This window comes from Zingiber officinale, chromosome 11A (genome assembly GCF_018446385.1).
Source record: "Zingiber officinale cultivar Zhangliang chromosome 11A, Zo_v1.1, whole genome shotgun sequence".
Taxonomy (NCBI): domain Eukaryota; kingdom Viridiplantae; phylum Streptophyta; class Magnoliopsida; order Zingiberales; family Zingiberaceae; genus Zingiber; species Zingiber officinale.
This window is the reverse complement of record NC_056006.1, coordinates 61,386,075-61,399,991: the sequence shown is the minus strand read 5'-3', so window position 1 is coordinate 61,399,991 and position 13,917 is coordinate 61,386,075.

Sequence of the window (13,917 nt, the reverse complement as noted above, 5' to 3'; positions counted from 1 at the left end):
TTTCTTGCTCCCTTTTATGTTAAGGGGGAAGAGGTAGCAAAATTGATTTTTGTTTTCCTTATCCCTTAGCCTTTTTTTTTTCTATTTCCTATTTATTTTATTTATTCATTTATTCTTACCATTCATGATGAAATAAGGGGGATTGAATCCTCTTAATTCCCTCTTTAAATTTTCGGCAAAAGCAAAGAGGAAGAGGGAGAGAAAGGGAGGAAGGCAAGTTGTCTTTCTCTTGCTCTTTTCTTGTCTTCTTTTGGCTAGCTTTTACTCTCACCCTTATCATGAATTTCCCTCATTTGCTATCAACATCTTCTCTCTATCCCAATTGGTTTCTACTAATTAATTCTATGAATAATATAAGAGGTTCAAGGTTCAATCCTTGGCCTTCAATTCTTTTTATTTCATTTTATTTCTTTTTGCTTCAACTCACTTCCTATTAATTTTCTAAGGCAAAATCCCACATTCATATATTTATCTTACAAGCTTAGTGGGTAATAGATAAAGGAAAAAGCTGGATGAGCTAAAGGAGCAGCAGGAGAGGCAAGGAGATGTGTGTGGCGGTGGCTAGGCAACCAAATAAGAACCTGCTTTAAGAACTTTTAAGAATTACACTGTGGTTTAGTAAACTGTAGTACTATATGGTTGACTTGATGTTATGTTTTATTTATCTTGTTATCATGTTATGGAAATCATATTAGTGTAGTTCAACTTTTATTAAACCAAGAAAAATGATTTTAAGTCTTCCGCTGTAATATGTACGTAGAGTATCGTAGCCCCGTCCCTTAGGGTTAGCAGGGAGGGCGGACGTTACACATGGAGAGCCTTATATTCTACCGGCCTTTGTTCGCCCAATCTTATACTAAGAGTTTTATGAGGCCAAGTGTCCTTAAGCCTGCCCGTTCTTTACCTGGCCGGGCGTACACGAAGAGCCTTATTCTCGACCGGCCTCTATCTGGTTTCCTTATACTAATAACTTTATGAGGCCAAGTGTCCTTAACCTGCCCGATCTTTACCTGGCCGAGAATACACAAAGAGCTTTATGCTCGACCGACCACTATTCGACTGACCTTATACTAAGAATTTTGTGAGGCCAAGTGTCCTTAAGTCCTCCTAGTCTTTACCCGGTCGGGCATAGATGGAGAGCCTTATACTTGATTGGCCTTTGTCTAGCTAGTATTAACTAAGAGTTTTATAAGGTCAAGTGTCCTTAAACCCGCTTGATCTTTACTCGGCCGGGCATATAAGGAGAGTCTTATGTTCGATCGACCTTTGTTCGGTCAGTCTTATACTAAGACTTTTATAAGGCCAAGTGTCCTCAAGCCCGTCCGATCTTTACCCAGCCAGGCATACACGGAGAGCCTTATGCTCGATCATCCTTTGTCTAGCCAGTCTTATACTAAGATTTTTATAAGGCCAAGTGTCCTTATACCTGTCGGTCTTTACCTAGCTGGACATAAACGGAGAACCTTATGTTCGACCGGTCTTTGTTCGGCCAGTCTTATACTAAGAGTTTTATGTCATCAAGTGTCTTTAAGCCCCGCCTGATCTTTACTTGGCCGGGCATATACGGAGAGCCTTATGCTCGACCGGCCTCTATCCGACCGACCTTATATTAAGAACATTATGAGGCCAAATCTCCTTAAGCCCGCCCAGTCTTTACTGAGCCGGGTGTACACGGAGAGCCTTATACTTGACCGACCTATATCTGACCAGTCTTATACTAAGAGTTTTATAAGGCGTAAGCGCTTATATCTCGGTCAAGTTTTCACTGGGATAGACTCCCTTGCACTTGGTCGGCTACTTGACTAATCGGGTACATTATTTCCTAATTTCCAGAGTAAAATAGTAGAGTCTTTATATATTACCGGCTTCACGGTCGATCGACTTTATTCAATTGTCCTACTTTGTAACCACTTGGGCAGGACCCTAGAGTTTTAACGTGGGCGATCGATAGAATCATATGGGAAGCGCCACCCCCCATCCCCTAGTCTAACTTTGACCCCCACCTTACCTTGACTTTAACCACCACGTCATCTTCGAGATCTACTCGCTATAACCCGTATCACTTATGTTTACATGTTTTTCAAACTTATGTGTACATGCTTACATGTTTTTCAAAGTTATATGCTCACTCGAACCCAACTCTGGTCTTCCCCTAAGTAGGCTTCCTCCTCGGCTTCTTGTTCATTGGGTGCGCTGCGCATATCCTTCTTGTCCACTGATATATCTTTCCACAACTTCTCATCCTACGGATACAGTGAGCCCGTTGACTCCCTGTGTTATCTTTTTTACTCGCTGTGTCTTTCGCTCGATTTTTTGTGTTCCTAAGTCTCTTCACACTTAGACATAAGATATAAAATTTATAGGATCTAATTTAACTCATTTGATCATATCAAAATTGATCAAGGATATTATATAATGGAGTTACTAAATTGATTCTCTAACTTTTTGTTTGCTACGCTGAACTCAATGACATAGACCCTAGAATTAGATGTGATCATAGAGAACATAATCTTACTGGACTAGATGGTGTGGAGCTTGAATTAAGTTAATGTACCAACTAGACTTTAATACAAGCGATTTTCTATTATCTAACTGGGAAATATTACTGCACCAATTATGATTTATACTTTTCAATTATTTTTATTTTTTAATGAACACTAGTGTCTTGACATAAATTTAAAATTTTCAATTCACAAAAAAAATCCTTCATTTTTTATAGTATTTACATATATTTATTTTATAATTATTTTATTATAATTAGTAAAATTTTCTTATATTTTCTGTCTTATTTTTATGAAATTTTTATAATTTATAGAGAATAGTCTTTAGAAACTATTGTGTCATTACTAATATTAGGCCACGTCTTTGTTAAAAAAAATGTTACAGAATTTATTTTTATTTTCCTTTTGCTAAACATTTTACGCATATATAAGATTTTGTGGAACAAATGGAACCTAATTAACAGATGGTCCAAAACTTCCACATTAGGGTAGGTCAAAGCTTATGAGCCATCCAACCAACATAAAACAACAATTACAATTTTTTTTATATATGATATGGTGCAGCTGAGGTACAGTTGAGGACTGAGCTTACGTGGAGGTCAGAAGTCCAGCCTCTTGAACCCATTCCCGACCAGGTAGCTCAGTCATCTTTGGGTCGAACGGCGATGTCAGGATCTGCTATAGAGGAGGCTTGTTGAGTTGGTGCTTTAGATGTCTACCTCTGACCACCACTGAGACAGGATCATTATCTGCATGTTGGTCCCCATAAGACAGTGACATCAGGCTGACCTGTTTTTTTTTTTCTATTTATTTTTGGTCCATTATCTTTTTTGTTTGTTAAAATTAAGTAATCCTGTCAGAAATTAGAAAATAAGGAGTCTTAAGACTATAAATGACTCATATGCCTTTTTGATTTGATATCAAAATTGTCTCCTCTCCTGCATTCAAACAATTAAATCTTTCTTTCTTCTATTGTAATATTTGTCTGGATCCAAGAGGATACAGTAGCATATTGTATCTGTCTGGATCGGTCGGCTGACCGATCCAGCGGCACAATCTACACTCTGATCGGTCTGGAGACCAATCAGAGTTCTGATTTCAGCCCTGAACTCTGATTTCAACACTTTGGCGTGCCAAAATCTCACACAACAATTCTAAAATTAATGGAATACATTCTAACAACTATTAAACCAGCATTTTAACATAATTACTAACAAACTAAACCTGACATACTACATAGTGCATGGTTTACTATTTCATAACACTTAACAACCAAAACTGAATAATGAAACTAAAAACGCAAAGTGCTAATACTGAAGAAAACTATTTAGATCCCAAAGATCTTTATTCCAACTCCTGCCCACACACATCTTGATAGCATTGCCCTCCAGCCTCCGCTACTGATCCACTTTTCCTTTACCCTTATCTGCAGTATAAGAAAAGTAGTATCTATAAGCTAAAAGCTTAGTAAGAAACCTTCTACCTCACAAAACATGCAACGATGCAAATATGATTTTAAATCATGCTGTTTGAAAACATATGCTGGATATACTGAATAAACTAAGCATGGCATGACATATAAGCATACAATCATGGCATGTCTAAAGCTGAACATAAAGTCATCATACATATTCACAAGGAAAAACTAAGCTGATACTAAGAACTGAGCTACGCTAATACTGATCTACTGCTAGAACTGTACTGAATTCACAAACTAATTTCTGAAAGGTTGAAAACCATATACATATAGTAAGTGAAAATACTAAACATGCTGCTCGTGCTATGCGCGCCTCTTTAACTAGACCCGGGGTTGCAAGTCCCGAATTTAGTAGAGCTACTAGGTTATCTAAACCTAGGGACCGACTATGGGAGCCCAACCCAATGGATATCTAATCCAGTACAGTGCCAACTGAAAAGTAAAATACTGAGTATAGCTAAACTGTTCTAAATTGTTGTTTCTAGGTTATCTGAACCTAGAGCTAGGTTGTCTGAACCTAGAGGTGACTGTGGGAGCCCACCCATTGGACCGTAGTCCCATGTAATCTAGAATAAAACTAATTTGCTGTTTTAAATGCTTCTAGTGCATTTAATAAATTAATTAAGCTGTCTATTACTGAGTTAGACCTTTAATCGAGCACCTAGGATGCCCTAACTCTTCTCCCTATTAGGGAGACCACCTCTAGGCATCTGACAACGTCTAACCTCCTATCTGAAGAGGGAAAATGTGTCCGGCCCATCTAGAGGTGCTCAACTAAATCCCTAATCTGCGAAGAGAGTTAAATACATCCTAGATATCGATAAAAATCTGCATACACCCTAACTAAAACATAAAAACACAAACAGAAGCTATTATACTGCAGGTGAGGGGTTTCTTACCTCCTATTCGTAATTTCTTACGATTCTAATCGCTAGAGTTCCGGTGGAGATGACCTTCTCGACGATCCGCTCACGTCTTCGCGTTCCTCTCGCGGAGAAGAACCTTTTTCGTGTTGGAGTCGTCGCCGGAAAGTGTCCTTGGGGCCCTAGAGAAAGAACCCTAGGTCTTCCTTGGTGTGGCGCCGAAAGAAGGAGGAAGAAAAGGGAGAGGTGGCGTGAGAGGTTTCGGTGTTGAGGGTTGAGAAGGTGCCGAACCCAAAAATAAACCAAAACCTACTTAAGTTTTTAATTTATATTAAGTGGATTATTGAGCCCAACTCTAATATAAATATAATTGGTTCCTCTTTCTTTCAGCACGGCCCTGCTGGGTTCACCGGTTACTAAGGCTAACTAAAGGTTTAGCGGACCCGAGAGGTCCCGGGTTCGATTCCCGCTTAAACCATTTTGCTTATCTAATTACTTTTGCTACTTCCGCTACTCGGAAAATTCCGGAAAAATATCTAAAATTCCAGAAAATCATAGAATAATTCTAATGCAAGTTTGAGAATTTTGGGCATTACAATCCCCATACCTTATAAAAGTTCGGTCTCGAACTTAGAACAAGATCGCCTCATGCCGGGCTCGCTCCCAAGTTGCCTCTTCTTGTGTGACTATGCCAAATGACTTTGACTAATGGTACTTCCTTGTTCCGTAATTTCTTAATCGCTCGGTCTATTATCCGAATAGGCCGACTATCATAACTGAGGTCTTGCGGATCTGACCGGGCTCAATCACACGGTGGCATCCGGGGTATGCTTCTTCAGCATAGAGACATGAAATCGTGGACGGTGACATTTCTCGGGTAGCTCTAGCTCATATGCTACCTTGCCCACTCTTCTTGATAAGGTATGGTCCCACATATCCGGGACTTAGCTTGCCCCTTCTTCCCAAAACGCATTACTCCCTCATGGGAGCTACGAGGAACCGAATCCCCATCGAAAACTCTAAGGGTGTGAGGTATCGATAGCTCTTTTGGGCTTGGTTGCTCTCTATCCTCGCGGATCTTTGCCTCTTGTGGTATCTCGCTACTAGATCCTCGTCCAGCTCTAGTTCTTTCTGTCACCACTCATACCAAGATTGAAGATCTACACCTCCGCCACAGAGAGCCTCGTAAGGTGCCATGCCGATAGTGGCTGATAGTTGTTGTTGTATGCAAACTCTGCTAGACTCAGATATTTGCACCAACTTCCTTTGAAGTCTAGGGCACTGCGCGAGCATATCTTGAGTACACTGTTTACTCGCTCATCTCGACCATCGGAGGATGGAATCTTGTCTTGAACTTTAACTCGTCCCAATGTTGCTACACACTCCCGTGTGATGTAAATCTTGTCTCTTCAGAAATAATGGTACGTGGGACTCCATGAAGTCCGGCGATCTCCGGAGATACAATGAGCTAGCTTCTCCATGGAATAGGATATCTTGATAGCTAAAAGTGGGCTGATTTAGTCAACCTGTCGACTATTACCCGGATGGCATCAAAACCATTCGCGGTTCTGGGTAGTCCCACTATGAAGTCCATAGAGATATCCTCCACTTCCATTCCGGAATCTGTATGGGGCGCAGAACTCCTCACATCTGATGTTACCGCTTGACCCTCCGACAGGTGTGGCGGATGCTAACATCTCGGCGATGTCTCGCTTCATCCCGGCCACCAAAACATTTCTTCAGTCTTGATACATTTTGGTGGAACACGGATGCATCATAAGGAGTCCTGTGAGCCTCATCTAAAATCCGCTCTCGTAGCTCCTCCCGATCCGGAACACTGTCATCACCAAAATACAACACCCGCTCGGACACTCAATTCTCTACTTTGATTGTGGCCCTTGCTTGATTTTCCGTATTTCAGTGTCACCGCCACCGAGATTGAATATCACCAAGCAAGGTAGACTCTAAGGTCATAGTAGAGGGCTCCACTATAAGCTCGAGACCAAATCTATGATCTCCTCAAGGGGCGGCGACATGGGTCGTAGAGATAATAAAGGGCACTAGCTTTTCCGCTAAGTGCATCTCGCTACCTTATTGGCTTTCCGGGTGGTAGAGGATGTCTATATCGTAGTCCTTGACCTATTCACCATCTGCATGCTGTCATGTTCAGATCTTTACGAGTGAAGAAGTACTTTGACTACGATGATGATGTACACTCTCACTGAGCTCCATATAAGTAATGCCTCCAAATTTTTAGAGCGAACACTACTGCTGCAAGCTCAAGGTCATGAGTAGGGTAATTCTTCTCATAATCCTTGAGTTGTCTGGAGGCATAGGCGATCACCTTGCCGTTTTGCATCAGACTGCTCCTAATCCCAATTTAGAGGCATCATTGTAAATGTCGAAGCTATCTGTATTTCTTGGTAAGGCTAAGATAGATGGTCAATCTCCTTTTGAGCTCAAGTCTGTTCTCACGCCCTCCACCTCTCACCGAAATTTTCTCTCTTCCGGTGAGAGTCGCGTGGGAGGCTATCTGGAGAAGTCCTCTATAAACTTTGTAACAATAACCTCGCTAATCCCGAAAGCTTCGATTTCACCGGCATTCTTCGGTCTTTTCCCCGCTTCTATTTTGTTGGGGTCTACCATGACACCATCCTTTGAGATGATGTGACCCGGAAGGACACTGATCAAGAATTCACATTTCGTGAACTTGGCATATAGCGATTCTCATTGAAGTGTAGTATTGTCTTCGTGCTCGCATGTTCTTCCGAGTTCTCGAGTAGATAAGGATGTCATCGATGAACACGATAACAAACTTATCTAAGTACTCTCTGAATACTCTGTTCATGAGATCCATGAATGTAGCTGGAGCATTTGTCACGCCAAAAGGCATGACTACGAACTCGTAATGTCCGTATCTGGTCCTGAATGCTGTCTTCGGTATATCACCCTCCTTGACTCTGACTTGGTGATATCATGATCTGAGGTCAATCTTACAGAACACTGCTGCTCCCTTTAACTGGTCGAACAGGTCATCTATCCTGGGAAGAGGATACCTGTTCTTGATTGTGACCTGATTCAGTGCTCTGTAGTCTATGCATAGCCGCATGCTTCCATCCTTCTTCTTCACAAACAGTACAGGCGCTCCCCACGGTGAGTGACTAGGGCGTATGAAGCCCTTGTCGAGCAGCTCCTGTAGTTGCTCACGAAGTTCCTTCAGTTCTGCTGGAGCCATGCGGTAAGGCGCTTTGGAAATAGGATTGGTGCCGGGGAAGAGCTCTATCTCAAATTCGATCTCCCTGACTGGTGTTAGGCCTGGTAACTCTTCAGGGAAGACTGCTGGGTAGTCACATACAACTCGGACCTCTGCTAGCTGCTGGTCCCTGTCCTGGCTGGTATTGACTACATGTGCTAGGTACCCCGTACATCCCGAATCCATCAACTTCTGTGCCTTCATAGCTGAGAGAAATTTTCTGGCTTTTCTCTTTGGTTCTCCGATGTACTCGAACTGTGCTTCGGGTTGGAACACGACTTTCCGTTTACGGCACTCTATGGAAGCACCGAGTATCGATCGGAAATCCATTCCAAGGATGACGTCGAGTGATCGTCATTTCTAGCGGATCGATCACAAAAGAGTTCCCGCTATAATGAGCGCTTACGAGCAGTCCGTGACGCCATAACTTCTCCCGAAGGTAGTGTCGTAAACCCGACCATCGAGTACATCCGAGCTATTGCGACTTTGCGTGACGCTCTAGCTATATAAGAATGGGTTGCCCCATGATCAAATAATACGCTACTTCTTAATGAAAAATGCTAAGTCGACCAGAACAACTGTCCGAGGCATTGGCTACGTCCTCTCTAGTGAGTGAGTAGATCCTCACATTTGCCATACCTTGAGGGGCTTCTAATCCGCCGCGGGCGATAAGTGGACCTTCTAGAGCGACCTACATCATCGATATAAGCGAAATGTGGTGGCTGCATGCTAATCTCGCTTGAGGAAGACGGTCTTGTTCGAACTTTGCGGCCATGTGCCCTTCTTGTCCACATTCAAAGCATCCTCGTGTGCCCCTGCGACAAACCCCTGGGTGGAATTTCCCACAAGTAGCACACTTTGGATAACTGGGTCTCTTGCTAGATGGTCCTCCTTTTGGGTCACTCCCTGACTTGCGCTTGCTGTTGGAGTTCCCTTTCCAATTAGAGCTGTGGCCTTGCTGTCTTTGAGTGTGAGAGTTTCCTTGGCCCTTGGACTCTGAGGAGGCTTGCTTTTGCTGCTTTATGCTGTTCTGGTAATGCTCCGTGGTCAAGGCACTGCTCACTAGCTCCTCTGTGGTTTGTGGCCTATGTATGCCACCAGCCACGTTCACTGTCATCTCTGGCCTCAGCATCTTGAGCATCAACCGGATTCGTTCCTTCTCTGTGCTGACTAGCTCTGGGCATAGACGAGCCAACCTGTTGAATTTCTTCACGGCTTCCTCAACTGAAAGGTTGCCCTGACGAAACTCAGTGAACTCGTCGTAATGGCGGTTTGTAACCCGTATGTGAAAGAACTCCTCGAAGAATTCTTTCTCGAAGTCAGCCCATAACATCTGGTTCACTGGCCGCTCCGTTCTGATTCTTTCCCACCACATGCGTGCGTCTCCTGTCAAGCAGAAGGAGGCACACTTCACCTTCTCGTGTTCTGGCCAGTCCAGAAGCTCCATCGTGATCTCCAGTGTTTTGAACCAGGCTTGTGCATCCCATGGTTCACTAGTGCCTGAGAAGTTTTCTGGCTTGACTCGCTGCCACTGGATCAGATAGGCTTCCTTTCTTGGCTCTGCTGCTGGAGCTGCTGGTGCTGGTGCTGGTGCTGTAGGCGGAGCTGGTGGAACCTCTAAGACTACCGGAGTCGTCAAATTCGGTTCCGGGGTGACTGTGGGGGTATTCTGCTGATTAGCCTTTAAGGTGGCTATTTCTGTTTTGTTATTGCACTAGGCTGCTGTAATCGAGCCACTAATCTTTGTAAGGTCGGAGGAGGCAGCCGCCTCCTCTTGCTGGGGCTCAGTAGCTAGTGCCCTTCTAGCTGGGCGTCCTTGTGCCATTTCTAAAGACATAGAGAACATAACATAACTAATGTAATCACAGTTTTACAACTACTGATATCATGTTTAAAACTATCACATACTAACAAGCAGTAGGCATATAAACATGAACTGTAATAACAAAACAAGAAGCATGAATTAAGTAGAGGTATTCTTACTTGGAAGCTGCAGGTACAATGCTGATGTGTGTGTAGGAAGTATGGAATTCTGCTCTGATACCACTCTGTAACGACCCGCCTTCTGGGTACTAGGCTGTAAGGCCGATCGCTACAGTTATGCTATGCTATACTGCGCGGAAAGCTGGCTAATTAAAATTTTACTCTACTAAGGACGGATACAACTGATAAGAAAGGTCTAAAGACCTTCTTTGCTGGTGTACACATGCTAAGGAGGGGAAACTGAACACCCCAACTGAGCTAGGGACTAGAAACTAAACTTTCCCAACTACCTACTGACCTGCCGATCGATCCGTAGATCGATCGAAGCTGGGGAACATTCTGTTCGGATCGGATGGCGGAACCGATCCAGTTTGGATTGATCGGTTGGCGCGATCCGGTATATGGATCTGATCGGTGACGACCAATCCAGCACCAAACACTGAACTCGCTATTATCGTCTTTGGATCGGTCGGCCGATCGATCAGAGGATAACCAACTTATGACTCCTGGATCGGTCGGTGGCCGACCGGTAACAAGAATCTACACTCTGATCGGTCTGGAGACCGATCAGAGTTCTAATTTCAGCCCTGAACTCTGATTTCAGCACTTTGGTGTGCCAAAATCTCACACAACAATTCTAAAATCAATGGAAATACATTCTAACAACTATTAAACCAGCATTCTAACATAATTACTAACAAACTAAACCTGGCATACTACATAGTGCATGGTTTACTATTTCATAACACTTAACAAACAAAACTGAATAATGAAACTAAAAACACAAAGTGCTAATACTGAAGAAAACTATTTAGATCCCAAAGATCTTTATTCCAACTCCTGCCCACACACATCTTGATAGCATTGCCCTCCAGCCTCCGCTACTGATCTACTTTTCCTTTACCTTTATCTGCAGTATAAGAAAAGTAGTATCTATAAGCTAAAAAAGCTTAGTAAGAAACCATCAACCTCACAAAACATGCAACGATGCAAATATGATTTTAAATCATCTCTGTTTAAAACATCGGATATCTTGAATAAACTAAGCATGGCATGACATATAAGCATACAATCATGGCATGTCTAAAAGAAAGTAACATAAAGTCATCATACATATTCACAAGGAAAAACTAAGTGATACTACTAGATACGCTCATCGATATCTTCTAGAAGCATTGAATTCACAAACTAATTTCGAAAGGTTGAAAACCATATACATATAGTAAGTGAAAATACTAAACATCTTAGGTGAGGGCGGGTAATTGTACATTGCCTCTTTACTAGACTGCAAGTCCGAATTTAGTAGAGCTACTAGGTTATCTAAACCTAGGGACCCAGGCTCAGAGCCCAGACAATCCATAAGATCGAAGTAGTAGTACAAGTAAGTAATATCGGTGTATCTAATTGTTAAATTGTTGTTTCTAGAACAGGCGATGAGAGCTAGGTTGTCTGAACCTGAGGTGTGGAGCCCACCCATGATCCCATGTAAGCTAGAATAAAACTAATTTGCTGCTTCTAGTGCATTTAATAAATTAACTGTCTATTATTGAAGTTGAGACCTTTAATCGAGCAGACCTCCTACCAACTCTTCTCCCTATTAGGAGACCACCTCAGGGCATCGACAGATCAACCTCCTCCTATCCAGGAAAATGTGTCCGCCCATCTAGAGGTGCTCAACTAAATCCCTAATCTGAAGAGAATAAATACATCCTAGATATCGATAAAAATCTGCATACACCCTAACTAAAACATAAAAACACAAACGAAGCTATTATACTGCAGGTGTTTCTTACCTCTATTCGTAATTTCTACGATTCTAATCGCTAGAGTTCCGTGAGATGACCTTCTCGACGATCCGCCACGCTCTCTGCCTGAGAAGAACCTTTTAGTGTAAAGTCGTGTCCTTGGGGCCCTAGAGAAAGAACCCTAGGTCTTCCTTGGTGTGGCGCTTGAAAGAGGAGGGAGAAAAGGAGAGGTGGCGTGAGAGGTTTCGGTGGTGAGGGTTGAGAAGTGTCGAACCCAAAAATAAACCAAAACCTACTTAAGTTTTTAATTTATATTAAGTGGATTATTGAGCCCAACTCTAATATAAATATAATTGGTTCCTCTTTTCAACACTCTGTTGGTTCACTGAGTTACTAAGGCTAACTAAAGGTTTAAGCGGACCGAGAGGTCCGGGTTCGATTCCTTAAACCATTTTGCTTATCTAATTACTTTTGCTTATCTTCCGGAAAATTCTGGAAAAATATCTAAAATTCCAGAAAAATCATAGAATAATTCTAATTCAAGTTTGAGAATTTTCTATACATATTTGCTGTTGGTAAAGTAGGCGTGACGTCTCTAATTTCTTCTAGAACAATTTCACTTATGGGATTATTTCATAATCTTCTAAAATTGAGCGTGCTAATGATTTTCTGATTTTAGGATTATAAAACAAACCACCTTTCATTCCCTTAGGATATCCCACAAACAAACAAACTTCAGTGATTCCAACTTGTCGGTCTCCCTTCACATGCTATGTGACTACACCCCATATCCGGATATGATTCAAATTAGGCTTTCACCCATTCCATAATTCCATGGGAGTAGAAGGAACTGTTTTAGAAGGTACCATATTCGGAATGTACTTATTTTCCAAGCATATCCCCAAAACGAATTTGGTAATTCATAACTCATCATCGATCTAACCATTTCCATAAGAGTCATGTATCTCACCACATCCGGGTGTGCGTACAAGTCGAACAATTGGGATTGAATCCCAACTGATAATTCCTAAACTCTCCAGAGGTATTCCACCACCATCGTAGTGTCTTAATACTTTACCAAGACGCGTTTCTCCACATCAACCCTATATTCTTTGAACTTGTCAAAGCATTCGGACTTTCGGCCATCGGTAAATATATCCGTATCTTGAATAATCATCTATAAAGGAGAGTATTCATAACCACCTCTTTCTCGGATATACATAGACACAAATCGGAATGAACCGATTCTACGATCTTTGGCTCTAAACCCTTTGGCCTTAAAAGGTCCCTTGGTTTTTACCTTCCAAGCAAGATTCACATGTTGAAATTTTCCAACTCTAATGAACAAGAGTCCATCGGCTCTACAAGACTTTGAATCCTACTTAAGTTAATATGTCCAAGCCTTAGATGCCAAAGATATGTTTGGTTCATTTCCGAAGGTTCTTTTCTCTTATTAGAGTTAGAAGATGTGTTATTAATTTCCATATTTTGCTTTGTGGGAGAAATTAGATTTAAAGTGTATAAATTGCCAACCAATGCACTAGAACAGATAATCACCTTATTTCTCTTTATAACGACATTGTTACTAAAGGAAAAAAATAGTTTAGAAACTGAAATTAAATTCTTTCTAAAACTGGATACATAAAGACAATTTCTTAAAACCAAATTTCTATTCCTATCAAAAAATAAGTAGACGTCTCCCACTGCAACAGCCGCCACCTTAGTAGCATTGCCCATGTAGACGATTATCTCTCCATCAAATAGTCGCCGGGTTTTCTGGAACCCCTGTATCTACACACCAGGTGCTGGTAGATAACACCACTAAACATGTTTCAACTACTAGAGTATGAGATATACCTTTATTGTTCTAATTCCTACGAGGACAGTTTGCCTTCCAATGTCCTGACTGCTTACAGATGAAACACTTGCCCTTCGGCTTCTTCATTCCAACCTTTTGTCCCGTACCCTGAGGTTTATTCACTTCCTTTGTTGAAAAGACCTGTTTCTTCTTCTTCTTGCCTTTCGACTTAGAAGTAGAACCATTTTCAGCATAGTGAATCTGAGAACTTTAATGAAAAATACCTTCTTTTGTTGC